This window comes from Monomorium pharaonis, chromosome 6, assembly GCF_013373865.1.
Source record: "Monomorium pharaonis isolate MP-MQ-018 chromosome 6, ASM1337386v2, whole genome shotgun sequence".
Lineage (NCBI taxonomy): Eukaryota > Metazoa > Arthropoda > Insecta > Hymenoptera > Formicidae > Monomorium > Monomorium pharaonis.
In genome coordinates, this window is record NC_050472.1 from 24,034,978 (window position 1) to 24,056,923 (window position 21,946).

The window sequence follows — 21,946 nt, forward strand, 5'->3', positions numbered from 1 at the left end:
CTAGAAATAGAGGTAGACAGAGAGAGAGAGAGAGAGAGAGAGAGAGAGAGAGAGAGAGAGAAGAGAACGATGGGAACAGCGTGGATCGAAATTTCGTATCTTCCCATTACGCCTGAAGTCAAGTAGGTTCATTTTTCACACGGGTGACGTTCTAATCCGCCTGTTCAGAAAGCGATAAGGATAGTGAGGTTTTTTTCGATGAAGTTAACCGAATCTACACAGGCGATAATGTCGACAAGATCATGTGGATAAGCAGGACCGATAATATCGTCGCATTTTATCCCTGCGAGTTTTCGTTCAAAATGCAAACTTAGCGCTTTGTTCGCCGATTTAAGTATAAAACATTTTCACCGATCGATTTTATAGTGAGAGGTTAAGAATCAGGCTGAAATAGCACACATTCCGAACCTATTAAGAAAGGATTCTTCAATTTTTCATATAATTATTATAATTTAATTATCAATTTATATGACAGAAAAGACTTATCACAATATTTATAAATTTGTCACTTATTTTTCCTGATTAGAATTTATAAGTCAAATATCATATAAATGTATTTTTATTTAGTGAATATCTTCGTACAATCAGAGATATGGAACATTAAGATATAATTTCTTATACGGCGAAATAACGATTATTAAACGAAATATATTAGTTTTATAAATTTGATACTAATATTCGATGCCGAATTTTCTGTATAATATGCAACAAGCTATTGAATCAGTAATCGAGAATACAATTTTTTGATGAATCTGCTATCGAGGACCCGAAAAGAGCTTTCGAGTGGAGCCAGGGTGCAAGGTGATATTGGCGGCGGCGACGGTAACTCGAGCGGATATCGTGCGACGACGGGACAGATATTCGTCTGGGACAGATCTCCGGATGAGCGCGGAAAGAAGCGAGCAGCGACCGGCGCGATGTCACGTCGTCGGCATCGGTGCGCATGTGCGCGGATTACACTTGACGGGCTCAAAAAATCAATGACCTCGCCGACGCGCCGCTCTCGCGAAATAGCGTGCTACGTCGTCGTCATCGTCGCCGCCGGTGCTCGAACGAGAGTAACACGCGCGAACGTCGACCCTCCTCCTGGGCGATCTCGGACGCACAGGAGGATCGGGACGCGCGCGCGCGCGCGCCAGAGAGATCGGCGTCGCGACGCACCCCGCGCCGCAGCAGAGTTCGGCAACGCCAGCCGAATGTTGCACGCGGGGAAAGGAGGGCGGAGGGGAGGAAGGCGCAAGAACGCGGTGAGAGGAGAAGAGAAAATGGCCGCGGCGGCGGCGGCGGCGGCGGTGGCGGTGGTGCGCGGCGAGCGAGGGTGCAGCTCGGATGGCGGCGCTAGTGTAAGACGGCCGAACACGGCCGAATAGCGGTACGCGCGGCGAAACCAGCCGGGCAACCTCCGCCGCCGCTCGGCTCGGCGCTGCTGCTCCGGCGCTCAGTTCGTGTCCTCTCGCAGAGCACGACGGTCGCCGTCGCGTAGGTCGGCGTGGTAGGTCCTGCGTTCGCGTCTCGCGGAACAGAAACTGAACACGAGAGCGAGAGGAAACCGAAAAAGGGGGAATGAAAACAGGGACGCGCAGAGAGGTGTAAGACCTAAGAAAGGGAAAGAAGAGAGAAAAAAGTGTGACTCCGATAAACAAACGTTTTCGCGACGGGACTGTACACGCAGTCTCTGTTTTCCTTTTTTTTCGTCCGAGTCTCGCCGGAGTCTCGAGGAACGCGAAGGAGCGCTCCGCTGAGAGGGTGTCCCGTTTTATCCGGAGTCGCGCGGAGTGAGGAGCAGTCTGCAGTGTGAAAGTGGTGAATAATCCAGTATAGTGCGCGACGACGTCGTCGTGGATACTCGCGCTGCCCGCGGACATACCCTCGGGTGAATTCTTCGGGTGATCGTACGATTCGCGAACTCGCGTCGGTACCAAGTGGCGTGCGAGAGAACGAAAGAGAGAGAGAGAGAGAGAGAGAGAGAACGAGAGGGAGAGAGGTGGCGTGTGTGCGAGAGAGAGAAAGAGAGAGTGAGAGAGTGAGCGAGCGAGACACAGCCGCGCGAGAGAGGAGCGCGTACGCTCTCCCTCCCCGCCCGCGTCCCTCGCGCGCGCGGTGCACCGCGCGCGCCGTCCGTCCACCTTTCGCGTTGCCGCGAGAGTGCACGGGGATAAAATGGCGCTTGCTTTCGTCCGTGCACCTCTATCGACCGTGACGGACTGTTCGGCGGAGTCGCGTCGGCCCTTCCGCTCGCCGCGGCCCTTCTGAGGGAGCCAGACCACCGAGACGTTCCCCGTGCGTCGTCGTACCCCGTCGCGTTTCCGACGACGGCGACGCCGCTGCGGCCCGTCGTGCCCCTTTCTTCCGCCGTGTGGTGACCGGGTTGTGTGTGCACAAGTGTCGGAGCAAGCTGCATCTCGTCGCTGGAGCCTGCCGCGACCTCGGAGCGCGCGGAGACGGCGAATCCGGAGCGAGTGAGTTCCAGGTGAGTCCAAGTATATAATATCATCATCAGTGTTGTTCCGTTGTCGCGAAAACGTCGCGTCTCCGATACGACGTGCCCGCCGCCGCCGCCGCCGGCGGCGGCGAGGGAGACATTCCTGATCGCGAATCGCGTGTCCTTCCGCTATTTCGTTTCTATCGGGAGCGAGTATCGCGATAACCCAAGCGTTAATCTTCGCGACGCCCCCCGTGCTTACGGTCTGCAGATATCGCGGGGACAGAGATTTCGTGGAACTGTAATCTCTTCGTACGTATTATACGTATATATATGTGTGTGTATGTACGCGTGACCCGTTACCGCGCGAGACAACCCCGCGATATTCCACGGGGACTCGCGTAACGGCCGAGGCATTAACGATCGGTATCACGGTGAAAGGCATTAATTCGCCTCTCTCGTTCCTCGGCTCGGCCGTCCTCTCCTGCGGATTCCGCGATTCTAGGCGCGCTTTTCTCTCTCCGTCGTCGCCTTTATAGGACGTTTATAGGACGAAATTGAAAAAGTTGTAAAACCGCTCGAGAACACTTTGCCCAGAGCGAACGTGTGTGTACGTTTAACGAATCCCCTTCCTTAATTTTCTTCGAGAGGATTCCTTCGATTTTTTTTTTCTTTCTTCTGACTAATCGAGCTGATTTACGCACGCCCAATCGACGCGTTATCGTGCATTAAATTTAATTGCTACGATAATTGGTTATTAATAATGCTCGTAATCGTTGTGATGTTTCTCATCTCCTAAGACTGTTCCAAAGGTCACGTTTAATCACTTTCTCGATTAGACCGGATTTAGATACCATATCTCATAAAATGTCATAAATTATAAAATACACCATTAAAATTATGTATAAAAACGTGTCGTAAAGTTTACTGAGAATATAAGATAATTAACCAGCAAATGTAAAGTAAATAGCGAAGGCAGTGTGACGGTTTGCGGTGAATCTTTTTTAAAAAAGAAAGAAATATTCAAGAAAGAAAATAATCATTATGATACTTTTTCATTTCCTAAGAGTATTCCGAAGGTCACGTTTAATCACTTTTCCAATTACCCCGGATCTACTTAGATACATCATATCTCTCTTGGATCGTAAAATACAGCGTAAAAAGTTCTCTCGAGAACGCGCCGATGTTTTCATCGTAAAATTTACCGAGAATATATAAGGCAATTAACAGCAAATGCAAAGTAAATAACGAAGGCAGCCTGGACGGTTCGCGGTCAGTCGTTTAAAAAGAAAAAAGAAAAAAATACCCGAGGAAGGGAAGTGTGGTCGATGTACCGTGCGTGTCGTCCGTCTGTGCAAAGAAATTTCGGGGTGGCGAAGGTCACCCGGCGACACGCGATACGGCCGCGCGTATACACAAGTTTATGCGCGTTCGTGCGTATTTGCGCTCGCATAGGCGAGCGCTAGAGGTTTTCGCACGCGCGCCGTATCCAAAGCCAGCCGAGGAGGAACGCGCGCTAAGCGCGCAAATACGCGCTTAGCGCGCGCGCTCACCGCACGGGAAATGACAGGACACGACGTGTTTGAGCTCGACTCTACGCGCGCAAATATTTTACGCGAGCAAACACTCGCCGCGACGCGCCGCGCGGCGGATCGTCGTCGTCGTGTCGTCGCCCTCTCGCTCCCTCGCGCGCCCTGCATGCAGCGGTGAGGATTTTCTCTTCCTCGTTCCGTTACGTAATCCATCAAATGTCAAAACGGTTCCGCCGCGCGGGGGTTCGCCCGGCCTAGGCCCGCCGCCGCCGCCGCCACTTTAGGGTTACCATCTCCGTGTGTCCAGCCCGTCTATGTTTTTTTTCCTCTCTGTTTGCACAGGGATAGCAGTAAATCTCCCTTCTGTATCTTCCGCGGGATTAGGGTCAGGCAAACATTATCAGCAGTTTTGCCCTACGATCGTTATCGTATAATTTTTTATCTCTGGTCAACAGCGATGGGCCTCGATACTCGCAGTAAGGACAGTACGGCCCAAAAAAATCGGTTCTCTTGTATGCCAATAAATTAATTTCTTTCAGGTACATTATTTGTCAAGAAACCTAATTCTATACGCTATTTGCTCTCTAACATTTCGAAATAAATCTCGATATTATAAACGCGATATAAACGCAATAAATTTAACTCGGGGAGGGCAATAGTTCGCGTATATCGGTCATATCACTAAAAAATTGTTGACCAGCTTAAATTCCAATAAATCCACGTAATGGACGTAGAAAACGGTCGTAAATATTCGAGAGACGGAGGGACACATCGGTCGGCGGGAAATGAATTTTCGTGACGCGATCACATCACGAATATGTCGACGGGCGAGTCGATCGTTATCGCGTGGCTGACAGTGGACGTTTAGCTGGGATAGGAAGTGTGGTAATTTTCTTCGGCCATTCGATAAAAAAAACGGGGCGCAACCCTCCGCGTCGCTTTTCTACCTGTTGTCTACGTCGGTCGACGTGGCCGGACGAGAACGTGGATCCCGCGTAGTTTGCGGAACGTGTCGCACGTTTTCAAACGTGACCGAATCATAGCGACAATGTTTTTTCACCAACGCGGCGATCGCGCTAAGCGCGAGATAGTTGGCCACGTGCGACCACTCTAGTTCCAAAATTCACGTACGCCGAGTACGTGTCCTTTAAAATTCGTCGTTTTCGAGTGACCAATCAGTTATTTCGATAAGTAATCGTAATTTGATATTAATAGATATATGCTATCGATAATAAAAAATAATTTGATATTAATTTTGACGGGCGCGAGGAAAAGTATATTTTCGCGCGCGGATGCCGAAGGCAGGATGATCTACGTACTTGCTGCTGCAATTATATGCAACCGGCGCACATTTACATCCTCTACAGATGCAGCGCTTTCAATGGAATTAGCTTTTCCAGTATTTTTTTACATTCATAAAATTTCTGTCCGCAACACATTCGCGAGTACACGTGTAACGATGGAAAACGCGTAATTATTTAACACGCCCGCGGCAAAATGTTCTCCTCGTTTTACAAAATAATCCCAGCGGCTAAGGGGCTAAAACAGAGAAGGCATGACCGGCACGCAAAATAACGACAACCTAGTTTATTAACCATTAACCCGTCTATTAACCATTATACTCGTAACATTTAGCGCATGCAATATCGTGCTCTCGCGCGTTTGTAAAACACGACAGTTTCAAAACGGTTTCCGCTTCGTTCGCAGTCGGTGTTGAAGTAGCGCGGCGGTGGCCTCGTTTTGCGATATAATCGTACAATCGATTTGGTAACGACCCCTCGTGATCCACAAGTGCAATCGATTTGCAAGAAAACCAGATTAATAAAACAAAGTGAAAATGCCATTGCAGCTCTTAAGCGCCGAACGGCGCATATTTCACGTGCATATTTCAATTCTTGAATTCAATGCTACGGTTCTCTTCTTTTATTCATGTACAAAAATTATTTTACAGTTTACCGTATACAATTTTAAAACTTAAATCTTCGTCCTTTGAACTTGTGTACAATATTATGTCTTGTTACATTTAAGTTAGTTAAACACTAGTAAAGTTCGTGTTACTTGCATACTGCGAATCTGATAAATTGGAGCAAAACAGAGCTTCCATGAATATATATATTTATATATACGAACCTGTACGCATAATGTCTTTAAAGTTGTATGCACGTGGATGGCGTATAATTATACAAAAGGTATATCCAAACGACTTTAGAACCCCAAGGTGCACCGGAGGGTTAAACGCGCGTGCACGTAGAATATAGGCGCCCGCAGCGAGACTTACTTACCTACCTACCCCGGTGTGTGCGCGCGTCCCTCGTTTTCCCTCGCATTTACGGCGCGCGGCGACGTGACTCCGAAGCTCACGCAATTTCATAAATGAATCGACCCGCTTCCGTCATTAAGGCGTAATTCCATTTTCGGCGTCTGTCCCCCTTTTACCAGCTCGCCACGATTAGCCTCAATTCGCCGTATAACGTACATAAAGGCCGCTAATTTGTCCCCGTATCTTCTTTCGCCTCGCCCCAGAGACGCGCGTCTACGAGCGCAACTACCGTCTTTAACATGTCGGATAGTCGGCGAGAGGGATCATGAGAGAGAGAGAGAGAAAGAGAGGGAAAATGTCGCCGGCAACGTGAGAACGGATCCCCGATGTTTGTCTCCGTGCTCGTGGCGCTATCCGGTCGTCGAGATCTTGTCCGATAATCGTCGGCGGACCGTTAGACGAAAACGATCGCGAGAGAGCCCCGTTGAGATATCGCGTTGCCTCCTTTCCATATCTTCCCCTCTCCTCTCTCACTCTTCATCTCGATCACGCTTTGCGGGCTATACGTACGTAATGCCCACGTACTTGCGCTCTCAGGAGCGAATCGCGTGGAAATTAATGAAACCCAAGCTGCGACCGCCACTGCCGTCAAGAGACTCCACGCACGGACACGTTTTTGAAAAGCACTTGAAACCCGAGACGAAACGTCACCCGAAATATTATCCCTTCATTTGCTTTAATGGAAAAAAAAAAAATTAACGCTGCGATCTCAAGATTAGGATAAACGATTGTACGCGTTGTCACTCACTCTGTTACAGACGATTCTGGGCTCGAGACAGAGCGGGAAGAATTAACATTTCGAAATACAAAAATTGATCGGCGCGCATCTCGAAATCTGCACGGAGAAACGATTAGTCCTCGGGGTCTCGAGGAGTTGTCGTACTTCGCTGCGCGCTCCTGAGAGGCAATCTCGCCGCGGCGCGGCGTGGCGAGGATCCGAGCAATTAATTATGATTACTGGTATTATTAGAGACGCGTACTGGCGTCGCGTCGACTATCGACTATCGCGCGCGGCTGCGTGTGCGTTTGTTCGCACTCGGACGTGTGTACGCACTCGCTCTCGCACACGCTCGGTGTAATTGCATCGTGAAAGTGTTACAAAGCGACTCCCGTCGACCCTGTGGAAACGCGCGTTGCGTTGCGCCGTCGTCGTCGTCGTCGTCGTCGTCGTTGTCGTTGTCGTTGTCGTTGTCGTCGCTCAATCGAGCGCGCACCCGCCGCCGCCGCCGCCGCCGCCGCTGTGGACTCGCGACTGTAGACGTAGTGAAAGTAGTGCAACCACCTGGCTCGTCCTTTGAAAACCTGCAACCGCACGCTGTTGCATACCTTGGGCAAGCACGCGCCAATCTAGTCGCGCGTGCGACTCGGCCAGTCGGACTTCTTGAACTCGTTGTGTGTTTCTTCTTCCTTTAAAAAGGATCGATTGAAGAATGACACGCCATGAAGAATCATTTTTTAATTTACTCCTCGGTCGGCGATTTATCTCTCGCAACCGTTTGACCTGAAAACTACCGTTATTATATTTATTTATGGACTTTATGAAAATATTATAAAGGCATTATTATTCATCGCCGGCTGTGTGCGGCCAAGCATTATCGCTTTTTGCACGATCCGTTTTCATTTTCCACTTTTAAGCCTCTAAAAGGGCCGGGGAAAATCCATGAGGTAACAGCGGTTTTTCGGCAAAATACCCGAAACAATCCCCGGGATTATGCGGGGCATTAAGGAAGTTCCACAAAACCTTGAAACGCGTCGTCATGGACATGCCGGTCGATTATAATCTCGCCTCGCATGTCCGACCACGCCGACAGGTCGCTGCTGCAACCGCGCGTAATCTCGCTCGCTCATCTGGGATCTAGGGTTACCTGGTGGTCGTCGTCGCCGCCGCCACCGCCAACGCGAGTGCACACGTATACGAATGCGACTCGACGAGCGCGCATTGTGCGCGCGTGCATCTCCGGGGATATTACCACGTTATACTACGCGCGGGCTTCCATTTCGCGACCCGACGCGGAAAACACTCACGAGGCGAGATAGAATCTGTGAGATCGTCGCGTCCGTCGCTTCCGACGAGCGTGCCCGTGAAAATTCAATTTTCCGGCCTCGACCGCCGGGTTATTTATATTTATGAAGACTTTGCTACCGTCCCCCCATCTCTCTCTCTCTCTCTCTCTCTCTCTCTCTCTCTCTCTCTCTCTTTCTCCCTCTCAATAATACATATTACCGCCTGCGTGCGAAAAATAATCGCATCCCCTAAATGGGAATACTCGAAAATATATGTCCAATTTATTATCATATATTTGTATAAAGAGCAGTAATGCGCTGTCTTTTGCACCGAGCCGCTTGCGTAACATGAAACAACGGTTTCCCTTCTCTTTTAATTGCAATTCTGCATTCTGGAAAGCCAAGCTGTTAGCGATTGCGACCTCTCTTTCCGCCGTGTCCCTTTTGGAACAAAAAAAAATTAAAAAGGAAAATATTGAGCATAGTTACAATTTAATATGGTGTAAGCATTATCTGTGCGCGTCCGTACATTTGTTACAGTCGTCAGATACCACTTGAACGATTAATTACACCCCTGATACGTTGCTAATCCCCGTCGTTTAAAATTGTACGTCACGGCCGCTCGCGGTGAGCGCGCGCTGTAGATCGTTAGATCTTGGTGGATGATTGATATCGGGGATTTCTTCACGGCCGTTTAAATGAGACGAATAGAAACGTCACCTTACCCGCTTACGAAAGAATCGACGGAGACGACGCGGCCGCGGTTCGCTCTACAAATTACTTGCGATACGGGATTCTCGTTATAGCTACTGGAATTTTTAATGGGCCGCCATTTGCATACTTTCCGTGACATCTGCCACGGATTGACTTACTGCCTCGTATCGGGCGACACGCGTTCCCTTACACAACGGCGGAATTGATAATTATCCCCCTGTGGAATTAATAAATCCCGTTAGAAACTACCGACGAGGCGACGAGGATTTTCATTCCCGTCTGAAGCAAAAATATTTGTCGTGATCAAAGATTAACGCGATTACCTCGATATCTCTCCCGGCGTTTAAGCGCACGATTTTTCTTAATGCCCGGCTTTCGATATCAAATTTCTCTTACAAAACACTCGGTGCGTTCTCATCGCACATACGTCGTTAACGATCTGACCGACGACTGCGGAGAAAAAGAAGAGTCGGCTGAGAGAAAGAGAGAGAGAGAGAGAGAGAGAGAGAAAAAAGAAGAAAGACCCCCCGGCCGCGTTACGTAATTTTGATTTATCCGCGAGTTTTACTCGCGCCGAGTTACGAGCTTCGACAGGGAGAGACGTTAATTTTTCGGCTCTTATATACGGCGTGTCGAAACATACTCGCGGGGCGAGTTGAGTTACAGACCGGCGAACCGGACCGCGAGCTCTCGAAAGCGTCTGGCGATCGTTTTTCAAATCGACGGCGATCGATTCCACACGAAGACGTCGATAAGTGGCGGGAGAGCTTCTAAGTCGAAAGAAAGAGAGAGAGAACACCTGTTTGTGATATAGTAATAATAATAATTATTACGACGGTACATTTACTCGCGCCGGATTGCGACACTCCTCCTCGTGGATATCGCGACACGCGGGGTGAAAGGTCTCCCTACCTAGATATCTATAAGAAGCTTTATCTCGTGGTCACGTCCCCGTGTATTATACACGTATATACCTGCATGCAACGTGTGTACGATGCACACGTATATTATGTATACATTCGCCCGGATGCAAAGTCGACAGTGAAATTATTAGGAGCTCACGGATGTTTTATCAACCGATGGCCGATTCAATTAAAACGTTCAGGCAGGCCGCCTCTCTCGCGATTCCCCGCCCGTCGATATTAATTTGCGAAATCGGCCGCGAGACAAATGCTCTCGTCGAGACCTAATTGTCCGAGCGGCTTCGCTCGAACGCTTCGTAAGCGGATTCTCGCGTGGTCGGCTCGCATTTACGTACGCATTACGGCGCGCGTATGACGACGACGACGACGGACACGAATGTCGGCAAACGTTATCTTCGATTTTCGCGATAGACCGCCTCCTGTCTCTTTATTCATCGTACTTTCTCTCGCGCCGATCATCGCGCTCGTGCAGCGCCGGGGGGGGGGGGAGGGGGATTGCTAAAGCGATCGTTATCGTCTTCGCGAAAGAGTCATTCGTCACCCCGGGACCGAGTGCGAGGAAGATCGACGATCGGGGGGGAGATACGGCGTTCTTCTTTTCGCTCATGAATTTTACTCGCGAGGGTAAACGCGGTTTCATTGTGTCCACGTGGCCGACTGCTTTAGCTTTCAGCTTTAACGATCGACACGCGCGTCCCTTTAACAGCGATTACCGTGATCAAAAGCATTGTGAGGACGCATTTACGCCTGGTACAGACAATTGCAGGTTGTTAGGGTCGGCAGGTTTTAGCGCGAGATATTTTTTTTTTAATCTTGTTCCCTCTAGATAAAGAATTGTCTCTATTTTATTTCTTTTAAAGCGCGGCGGGAAATGGAAGCGAGAGTTAAATCAATTAGGAAAGAAATGAAAGTAGATTTACACCTAGAGGCGATAAATTAAGAGTCAGACTTATCTCTCTTTCTTAAGTGAGAGACGAAAAATAACGATCCGGCGATAAATTCGGCGAAAAAATATTCGGCTCTCGTCTCTCTCGTCGAAACGAAGATCCGATCGGCGATTCAGGGAGGGCCTTGCGTTGCATTATTATTCGATAGCGGTTCTAGAGGGGAAGAGAGCTCTTTTGGTTGGTAGGTGAAGAATAAATTTCGCACTGTCACTGGAGGAGATAAATGTGGCAGCCGTCGCGACGAATGGAGAAGTCTGGCTCCGATTATCGATATCGTTCGCGGCCCTTCGCACCACGTACGCACGTAACGGTGCGATCCTTTTTTACATTTTAATCCTCCGGCGTCATTTCGATGGATGGAGAATTTTCGGGAATCGCCGTAAATTCAAGGAGCGACGATAAATCTCCGGAGGAAGACTTATTGTATTTTAAAATTCGCTTGTCTGTAACACGCTCGCATTTAAAGTAGCACGTCTTCCACCAGAAATATTTATATTATAATACCTACGCCTATAACGAAAGGAGAAAAAGGAAGAATTACGGCATCCCTTTCGTAGCAAAATGTGACAGGATATGTACGACTTGCTAATGACGGCCGGAAGAGTCGTATTTTCTGAAGGGAAAAAAAACCCGGCGCCAAAGGAGAGTAGCCTACACGACAAATTACCGGCGATAATTACCAGGATTTTGTTCACTCCGGGGGAGGGGAGGGGGGGGGGATACGATGAATCTAGGTTTATTTTCTTGTTGACGGCCCCCGCCTTTGAATGGAGGCGAGTTTTCGCCGCCGCCTCCGTCCGTCCGCTGCTCGAGTTTCATGGGAATCCGGCCAATGCTGCTCGTGGCCCTCACTACCGAACCTTTCTTGCGCGCGTCTTGCGTCGCGCATATGGCCGCGTTTTTTTTTTCTTTGTCTTTCTTCTTACGGGCCATTTTTTGGGAAGTGGGCGTACCTCTTTCCGGTTTTTGGTCCATTGTGTTCCGTTCCTGCCTGCCTGCCTGCCTGGCTGGCTGCCTGCCTGGCTGCTTCCTCCCTTCGCCGCGCGCGCGCTCGCCGGGAATGCGCCGACGTTGCACTCGCGCGAGCGCGTGCAGGCACAGGACCGGATTATCCCTACCTGTTCCTGCCGTGCCACGCACGTATACAGATGCCTGCCGCCGCGGTACGTACGTACGTACGGTTTTCTGTACGCCGCATATACGGGAGAGGTATTTTCGCGTTGAAACACGCGCGCGGCAACTCGTTTCGTTTAACACCGCCGCGACATGGCGATGATTAAACTCGAAAAGTCAAATCCGCTCTCGCGAAATACCCGTATGTTGAAAAAGGGATGTGGAAGTCGACTTTTTTTTTGTGCTTTTACATCACGACCTGAGTATGAAAAATTATCATGTAAATCGTGTCATGTACGTCGTGTTTTAAATATAACTAAATACCTCCTATTATTCTCGGAGAACAAATTTCTGGTAATTTATCGTGTACTTTCGCTCTTCCCCCTCAGCATTATCCTCGGATAATCCTTTCATCATTAACAAGTGTACCTGCATTTCGTACAGGAAGAGTTTAGAACGATTGTTCAAACAATTATTTAAAGGTCTGTTGATGAAACAATTGATTTCTTCTCCGTAAAGTCAAACACCGTCTGATCGTCGTCTTGGCGTTACTCGACTTTATCGGCCTATTAATCGCGATCGCGAGACTCGTGACATTAGACCTAACCCGCCATAAATCATGTATCTCCCTTGGCATCTTTACGCGAACCTGAGGCTTTCGCGCTTAAAGTTTTATCGCGCGAGCTCGCACGTTCGCTCCGTTTTCTGAATTTTCTAATAAAAAGAGCGGAGCCGTGAGCGTATCACGGCTCCGCGAGCGCAGCTCGTTGAACCGGAAAGATTTAAACGGCTACCTATTTATGCCGTCTACGGTTAATAGTAGCGCGCTCTGCCAATGGCCAGCCGGCCTAACTGTTCAGTGGCAAATAGATATTGAAGAATGACGACAGCGTGCCGCATTTTGATGAAGGATTCCGCGCGCAAGAGGGACGTGGCCACGCGAGATGGTAGAAACCGTTAGAACTAGTGCTTCTCTCCTCTTTCTCCTCTTCTGGCATTCTGCTCTCGCGCGCGCGCGCGCGCGAGGAGGACGGTTATCTCGTCGAGAGGATCAAAAGATTCGGGTCGAGGTTAATCCCTGCCTCCTCTCGTCGTCCGACAGGCACCTGCGATTAATTTCGTACCTTTTCTTCCAGTTCCTCAATATTCTTCTCCCCGTCTTTCCTTCTCGCCTCCCGCTCCCCCTCTCTTGGACACGCGATTTTCGAGAAAAGGGACGCGTTCACGATAGTCGAGGACGAGGCTCCAATTTACCTCGACTCTCGCGTATCTTAATACCCTGTAATTTTGCGCGTAAATATTTACCATAAGAATATCCGCTCGAGATTCGCGCGGGATTCGCGCAACATCGGTCGGGGCATTTTTTCACGTAAGACGCGCGCGTATTATTTACGCGATCGATGAAGAGGTGCGGCGGCGGCGCCCCGTGCTACCTCCTCCCGTTGTTCGTCGTGTGCGCGCGGAAGAATTCCGTTCCCTTTCTCTCTCTCTCTCTCTCTCTTGTCTCCTCCTCTTCCGCGATCTATCCGTCGCTCTCTTTACTCTGCAAGCCCCGCTGAATGTGTAAATTTACGGATCAAACGGCACGTTAATCGATCCTTACGACATCGGTGAACCCCGAGCGTTCGCCGCGCGTATGTTTGTTCGGGATCTTTATTCGCCGCTAGCTCCTAGTTTGCACCGTCTATCGGGATGAAAGGAGCCCGTAGAAGGATCCAAAGGCTTTCGGTATGGCCCCGTCTTCGCTTCTCCCTTTTTTTAAGATCGTGCACGTTTGATGTGTAACGTGTGTCAGCTTTCCTCATCCCTCTCTCTCTCTCTCTCTCTCTTTCTCTCTCTATCTGCTTCTCTTTCTCTCCTTCTCCTTGACTGGACCTTCCCAAGTCTCTACTGCCTCGGGAGAATCCTTGGCTAAATATTTGACGTGCGAGCGCTCGCAGCTGCGACGGGATTCCGAAACGCCGAACAAACGACTGGGGGATCGGCAAAGATACCGTTCATTATGAAATTCCACCTGGTAATCAGAGAGACTCCACCCTTTGCGAACGCAATGGATCGAACTCCTTTTAGCAAACTACATACAATAACACTATTCTCGTTCGATAACATTATTTACGTCATTTAAAAAATTAGCGAAAGGTTTTTGTATAAAATTTTTTAAAAGAAATTTACAAGTAAATAGGGATTTTGTCTTTTAGTTTAATTTCAATTCTATTTTTCTGCTGATCCACTGATATTTCGTCTCCCTCTTTGCCGAAAGACGAATTAACCATTTAAAAGAGATTTATACGACCTAAAAATCAATGGTCAGCGCGGTCACGGGCAGCTGATGAGAGAGCATCGAGTCGGAATAAACGACCTGCATAATTGACGCTCACTCGAAAAGAGAGGCGTCGTGGCGGGATCGTCTTTCGAGAAGAATATCGGGCGATTTTGCCGAAATTTCATGGTGTTTAACCAATCGCCATATTCCATCACCTGCCCAGTGGCCGATGTGGCGTGTGAGAAGGCACCGTTTAACGCACAAACTCGACAAAGCGGATAGTTTTTCTTTGTCAGTAGGACGCGCGTGCACCATCCGGAAATATCAGCGCGTCGTGCTGTTAGAGAGATGCCAGCCTCTCGGAGTGTTGCGTATATGCGCGTGTGTACGTGTATCTGAGGCCTTTTATACTTCGACGTGGGACACCTGGGGGTCTCTCTCTCTCTTTTGGAGACGACACCACCGATTCGACACCTCGCCGTGTATTGAAAGCCGTTGGCCATCCGCTCGTGTAAAAGCCGATCGGAAATAAAGAGAGGGCGGGTCAATTTGTCCGCACGATTTCGAGAGCTCATGGGGTGAATTGCGCCACGTAACGTTCTCCTGCTGAGAACAATAAACGCCCATATAACGCCGTTATGGTGGAGCTTCATTTAACACGGGATACATACCGATTATTGATCGCGTGTGATTTTAACTAATCCCAACATTAATGTGTTCTCACGTCCGTGGTTTCTTCATTTTCGCAAACATTGTCCAATTTCTTTCGTAAAATATACGCTTCATTTTTTGAATAATTAATTTTAGATATTTTGGGGGGATTTTAATTTCATAAGAATGTCTGAACAAATATCTAAAATTATAAATGAGAATTGGAAAATCAGAAAGTAACATTCTCTCTCCGCATATGAATTATTTATCCTACTATTTTTTCTTTTTATAAATGATTTCGATTAAAGGAGAGTTATAATGAGCCTGTCGTTACAGAAATGAAGTATAAATGCAATCGCGCATAAATTACGATCCAAAGTATTCTTAATTAAAATTCGTTTAAAGATAGATTTATCGTTACCTTTATCCCGTCAAACAATGGTTTAAGATTCTCAGCGTTTGAAGGCGGCCATTGGTACGGTATTGGAGATAGATTGATATCTCATTGCCACGAGTTTTCTTAGAAACGGTGACTCAACTTTTTGTATCGCGCATCGCGGCATTATTAATACAGAGAGCCGATATTACAGAGTAATCAGGTGCTTGTTCTTATCGTGTTTATTATCATTAATATTGCGAAAGATAAAGGGAAGGAGAGCGGAGAAGCAGTTCGTGAGAAGGAATAGGGTTCGTTAGATCGGCCGCGGTATTACGCGCTCTCTCTCTCTCTCTCTCTCTCTCTCTCTCTCTCTCTCTCTCTCTCTCTCTCTCTCGTCTTTTTTCATTTTATCTGCTCGGGCGATGCAAAAGTGGGTTAAGTCAATGTCCGAAGGGAGGTGATTTGAAAAAAGCTGTATTCACTAAGTTTTACTTACGATCGACCGTATTGCGTTCTCTTCTCTCTACACCTCTTTCCTTCTTCCTGCCTCAACCTTTTTTCTGCAGCGTCTGATAAGAACGGGCTTCAGATGATTACGATAGTAACCTTTTTTTTTTTATCGACAGACAAGTCAATGCTCACAAAAGGGTAATAGTTCGAGGCTCGCAGGGTTCGTTCAAAGAGAAGGCTGAAGAAAGGAAAAAAATATATATATAACGTTCAAGAATGCACGGGCCTTCGTCGTCTTATCGGTAATAACGGTACCCGCGTCCCTCTCCTATTTGTTTAATATAATTATTGCGTGATCGAGGTTTCGCATCGAAGAAATCTTGAAGCTTCGTTAAATATGATTTATGAGTGCCGTTATCATCGCATCACGATTTACGCGTAGGCGTAAAAGTGCGCGCATTTGTGCCTGAGCGCGCGAGGAGCTCGCGACATTTTCCTTAAAAAAGAATAATCCGTCGATGATTTATTTATCATGAATAATTCGATCTGATATTTATAGCGCGTCGGTTTATTCGCAATCGGACCGTTTACTTGCCTCGAACACGCGTTGACAGTATGAGAGTCTCGCAACCGTAAAAGCAAGCTGCCTTCGAGAATTATTCTTTATTCATAACGAATAATTCAAAGGATTAAAATCTGCTGAAGTGTTTCTCGAAATCGCTCACATTCGCATGTATGTGAGCCTTGTGTGCATGTGAGCCTCTGCGTAAATGAAAACAGGAAGATATACCGATTTACGTTTAATATCTGCTAATATTTCAACACCGAGAAAAAAATGTTGTTAATTTGACTAAAGTTTCCAATTAAATTTTGTCTATTCAAGTATATTTATATATTTCAATTAACTGTATAAAGACTTGAATTGAAATTTGTGCATTTAAGTTAAACGCATAAATTCTTGAACTGACAAAATTTTAATTTAGTTGGAAAATTTTGTCAAATTAACAATATTTTTTTCTCCGTGAATCAATATCTATTATTGCGTTGTCGACCGTTTAGTCCGCACCTTAATTTGTGAAAATTACTTGAACTAGCCAAATCATTAATACATCACAAAAATCACGTAGAGAATTTAAAATATACAAATAATTCAAAATAATTGAGTTGTTAAAGCAATCCTAGCAATGTGATGGTAACATTATTATTATGTATATTATACATGCTCATTTATTACGAGAAAAGAAGGTCTTTCTCTCTCTATCTATCTAATGCATTACGAAATCAGTGTACAAATCCTTAATTAGCGGTTTTACTCGTCGATTAGTTTCGACAGACGGGGATCCCCGATCCTTTGTACGTGTCGACAAAGTGAAACGCTTAATCGGCATCCGAGTGGATCCTCTCGAAAATTGAGAAATCAGGAACGTGCGTACGGGAAGAGCGTGCACACGCCGTGTGCGTGTTCTCTCCCTTTCCCCCGTCCTCCTCTCTTCCCCAACGTCCGTCTGGGCACGGTTATATACAGCGAACACGTCCACCTTTCCTCCCCTATCGGGCGGCTACATTAGCCTTTGTAGATAGCGTTAAGTGCTCCTGAGTATATCCAGGCCCGCCAATGTCGGCGGATCCAGCTGTCTCGGTGTATATCGGTACGTGCCGAGCTCCACATCACACACGAGGTGCCCGGGTGCCCCGGCTCGACGACGACGATGACGACGACTACCATAGCGGCTCCCCGAAATCGCTTCCTCTCGGGCCACCGCACGTTACTCAAACACGATCGGCGTCGCCGATCGAGAGATTCCCCTCGGGAAGAACGTGAAAGTAATTATCTCGATTTTTTTTACGGACCGGAAAATCGGCACGGGCCGTACGTTAACGTAACGGTATTTTATTGCTAATAAAGGATGTATTTATTCTTACGAGACACGTGTGTATTACACACCTGGAAAATGGAAAGAGACGGCACTCTTTGTCTAATATCAATCAGATTATCAGCGAAACGTCAAACGATAACGAATAACAAAGTTAGAACTTACCAATAGAAATTACCTTGGTTCTTTGTTTGAAGGATTTGTGAAAAAGTAGGTTATCTGTCTCTCTCTCTTTCTCTCTCTCTCTCTCTCTCTCTCTCTCTCTCTCTCTCTCTCTCTCTCTCTCTATCTCTCTATTTCATCGGGAGTGCGATTTTCCTTGAAATCGCACGAATCGTCAGACAGCGCACTCGCGCGCGAAGTCACTAATTATCGCTTTCTGGCAGAAATAATGGTGATTACGCTCGTTATAATTCTAGCGAGTCTACGGGACTTTTTCCATTCCGGCTCGACTCGGGCGAGAATCGGCGCGCGCGAGTGCCTTAGTATCGCGCTCGTCCCGTACGTCGGTATGCCCCGATAATACGCGCCGCGAATGTACCAATTATTGAGTTTGAATGAAAAATGGACGAATGTGGCGCGAGGAAGGTAGTAGCGGCCACTCCTCCGGTGTTAGAGTATAATCTCCGCCGCGCCGGAGGAACGGATCGCGCGCGCACTTTTCTCGTCACTCGTGCGAGACGCGACACATTTCGGTACACACACACACACACGCGCGCACACACGCACACACGCGTGAGAGCGACCGCTCGTTTTCTTTTCTCATAGTCTGTCTGAAAGGAGAGGTACACGTAAAGGAGGTATACATACTCGCCCCGATCCGCCTGGACCGCGCGAACTAATAATTTATCTCTCGCGCCGCGATCCGTAACGAGTGCAAGTTAATAAAACGTAATGACAATGTCGGGCACACCAAGTGTAAAACGAGATATACGTTGGACGCTGTAATCTTGTATGTAAAGCAGCCCGCCACCATTGTACCCGGTGTCCCCGTAGTTACGGGAGAGGGTCTCTACGCGAGATTCTCTTCCACCCTCGGGGCATCGCGATGATGCGCACCGACGCGGCGGCGCACCTGATCAACGATCCGCGAGCAGTTTTTCATTTCAGCCGACGATCTCCCCCTCTGGAGCAGCCAGAACAATTCCGAAGGCCTGTGTGTCAACCTAACTGGTGAATAATGAGAACATTTAACGAGAGAACAAAACGAGCGCGCACAGAAGAGAAGAAAATAAAAGCGTAGAGAGGGAAGACGGATTCGGTTCGCTCGAAACGGTTCTCGACACCAAAATACTTTTCTCCGTATTTCATTGCTTTTTATACGTTTTGAGATGCGCGTGACTTCGGAACTTGATAGGAGGATCCGGTGTATAAAACGGCTATCTCGGGCTTATACATTGAAAATTTGGACGGTCGCGAGCGTGAAGCGCGCGTGCAACAAAAACAAACGGCGGGTGGTGTACGGCGAGAAAAATCGTAGAGGCACGACGCGACTCGTAAAAGTCTCAGTAAAAGGTCGTAAAAACCATACCCGGACGACGACGACGACGACGCTAAAATCGTAACGACGAGTCCACGAACTATGGCTTTGACGATCGACCGGTCTCGTCTTTGCTTTCGTTTGCGCTTTGACAAAAGAGAGAGAGAGAGAGAGAATCCACGTGAAATGGCGCGCGCTTTAATCACATTAAAAAAGTGCAATTTTGGCCACGTCGAATTCCCGCTGCTTTTGTCGTCAAAAATTTAATCACCCTCCCTTCCTCTCGCGTATCATCATAATTACATTCAAATATTACAAATATTTGAAATATATTTTACGCGGCGATTTAATATGATATTTTACGCGCAGTGGGAGACGTAATTGTGTTTGTGTAATTATTTAAAATTGAAATGTGAAGTGGATTCAATATTTTCGTTACGTAAAATGATAATGTTTTCACGTTGCGCGCCGCATACTTTCGCCGATTTATCTCCGCGCCCCGATGTCGTTGTGGCGCATTGATTTTTTTTTCCTCCCGTCGCTTTTACAACTTTGGCGTTACAGATGCATCAGCTTCCTGGATACACGTTAAAAGTGTCTTTTATAGTGCTCCTGGGACGACGGCAGCACGACTCTGTGTAACGCATACATATATGTATACACATCTGTATGACCAGAGGCAATTCGAACCACGTATACGCGATCACTCCCTGGTGACTCGGTCTATTTTCGAAATTCCATCCCCCTCGGCCAACGCCAAAGTGCACTCCCGTGTAGCGCATTGCCGTTACGATTACTTTTCCTTCTCGTTTCTTCCTTAAACGTGCACGCGAGCACCGCGCGAGCGAGCTCGCGTTAATCGAAGAAATCTGGCATTGTATGCTCTACGCGCTCGTTCCATGTGACCTCTTAAGGCACGCGCGCTCAGAAATTTATGCGCGTTTCGCAAACCTCATAATTATTATCTTTACGACGACGAAGAGAGTATCGATCGATTCGTTTAGCTTTCATCCCATCTCTTTTTTTTTTACCATGTAATGTGAAATTTTTAAGGCGATGTAGCTTTTAATGAATTTGTCCCACTGCGACATGAAACGGGTAACCATTTTGTTAAACATCTATCGAATGTGTATTAAATTGAAAAATTATGTACATGAAACATATCGTGCTATTTTGAAGCGCAAGCTCTTTAACTGAAAATCCGGAATTTGTTGAAATGCATTACTGCAATCCATCTCGGTTTTCCTGATTTCCATCCAACTACGTTAAACGTAACTCGTCTCGTCCTCCCGATTAATTAAAACTCCCTATTTCCAACTGTGATATTACGACGAATTGATTTATTTCTCTTTGTTCTCTGTGCTTAACACACTCAGATCGCAACGCAAGTTTCGACGTGCGACACCGCCAATATCTCCGAGGTTCATCCTGCGTGAATTGCAATGAAAAGATCCGATCATAGTTTCCGGTCATCGATCCTCTTAATTGAAGAGGCATGTATGACGCGGAAGAAAGGCCGCTTGGAAAGGAGAAGGCCGGTTTATTCTATCTCGGTAATTAAAAATTCGTACATAGTCCGCCGACCAGGCCGCTAATCCCAGACTCCGATTAATTATCGCCCGAAGTGCGTTTTATTGTCGGGATTATTCTTTCGCGGGAGTCATTTTATCGTCGGGCGTGGGGTCAGGAAAGGCCGAGGAAGTCGGAAGAAAGGACGCGAAGAGAGAAAAGGAAGACCGTTTCATGAAGTTCACTTTACCGTACCCGCGAAATTGCGCGGAAAGAAAGTGCTCGGAGGTGGTGCCAGGTTAAACCGAAGGTTACCTTTGGATCCCGTTCAAGGTGTACGAGATGTATCTGTCTCCCTCGTTTGTACCGTTAATTCGGTACGCGCGATACAATAATTAATAATTATCGAGATAAGAATGTACAATCCCGCGCTGCAACACCCTCTTTAGGTGCACCGAGAGAGGTGAAACGAGAGAATGGCGAGCAAAGATCGTAATCGCGTTATCTTGAGAGGCGAGTTTATCATTTTTTTTTCCTCCGCTTTTATGCCTGATTTAGCCATTCGCCGCTTGCGCGCGCGCGCGCGCACACACACCTCTGATATCGATCTCTCGTGTATTGCGCGTATCATAAATTAATATATAATGCATCGCGTACTTTCACGAGACGCGCGCGCGACTTTCGATGGCTCGTTAACTCGCCTCAGTGGAACGCCATGAGAGGCGAGCGTGTGCAGGCCGACGGGAAAAAGCAGACGGGAGAATCGCGCACGGGATGTACACGCATGCACGCGTCCCTTATAGCGGACGGAGGGAAAGAGTGAGAAGGAGAGGACAGGAGAGGAGGGAAGGAGAGGAGCATATTGTAGTGTCCGTGCATTAGCGGGACTCCGGCACGGCCGAGTATATCATTAAATATGAGAGCCGCTGAGTCGGGAGCAGCTCGATCCTTTCTTTTTTCGTTTCCTCGTCGCTCGTCCTCCGTTCTCCGTTCTTTTCTCTCTCTCTCTCTCTCTCTCTCTCTCTCTCTCTCTCTCTCTTTCTCCCCTTCCTCCGTCTTTTTCTGCCCTTCTCTTCCTCTTCCTTCGTCGCCGCGTTCCAGCATCTCTTCTCTCTGACCGTCGACTCGCCTCCCTTACGTCGCTCGTCCTCCTTCTCCATTTCACTCCTTCACCCTCTCTTTCCGCCTCTCCCCGTCCCTCTCGCACTAACCGACTTAGTTCTACCTGACTCGCCGAAGTCTCTCCTGCGGCTTCGCTACCCTCTACTTCTGTCTAAAGGTGCGTTTATACCACGCGAGCACACGAATAGATGATAATGTGATTGAGGGCGAACCAATTTGCTCTCCTAGAACGGCGATAAACCG

At 47.7% G+C, this 21,946-nt stretch overlaps 1 protein-coding gene across 13 annotated transcripts in view; it reads left to right on the forward strand.

The window, feature by feature from the left end:
• Positions 1-485: 485 nt before the first annotated feature.
• LOC105838852 (ephrin type-B receptor 1) overlaps positions 486-21,946 on the forward strand; it is a 90,475-nt gene continuing 69,014 nt past the window's right edge. For 3 of the 13 annotated variants that reach the window (XM_036288934.1, XM_036288936.1, XM_036288938.1), the window contains exon 1: positions 491-2,470. The gene's annotated coding sequence lies outside the window, so the exon portion shown is untranslated. Of the gene's footprint in view, positions 2,471-21,946 lie in introns of all 13 variants that reach the window. The other 10 variants (XM_036288929.1, XM_036288931.1, XM_036288932.1 and 7 more) reach the window with 8 other exon arrangements.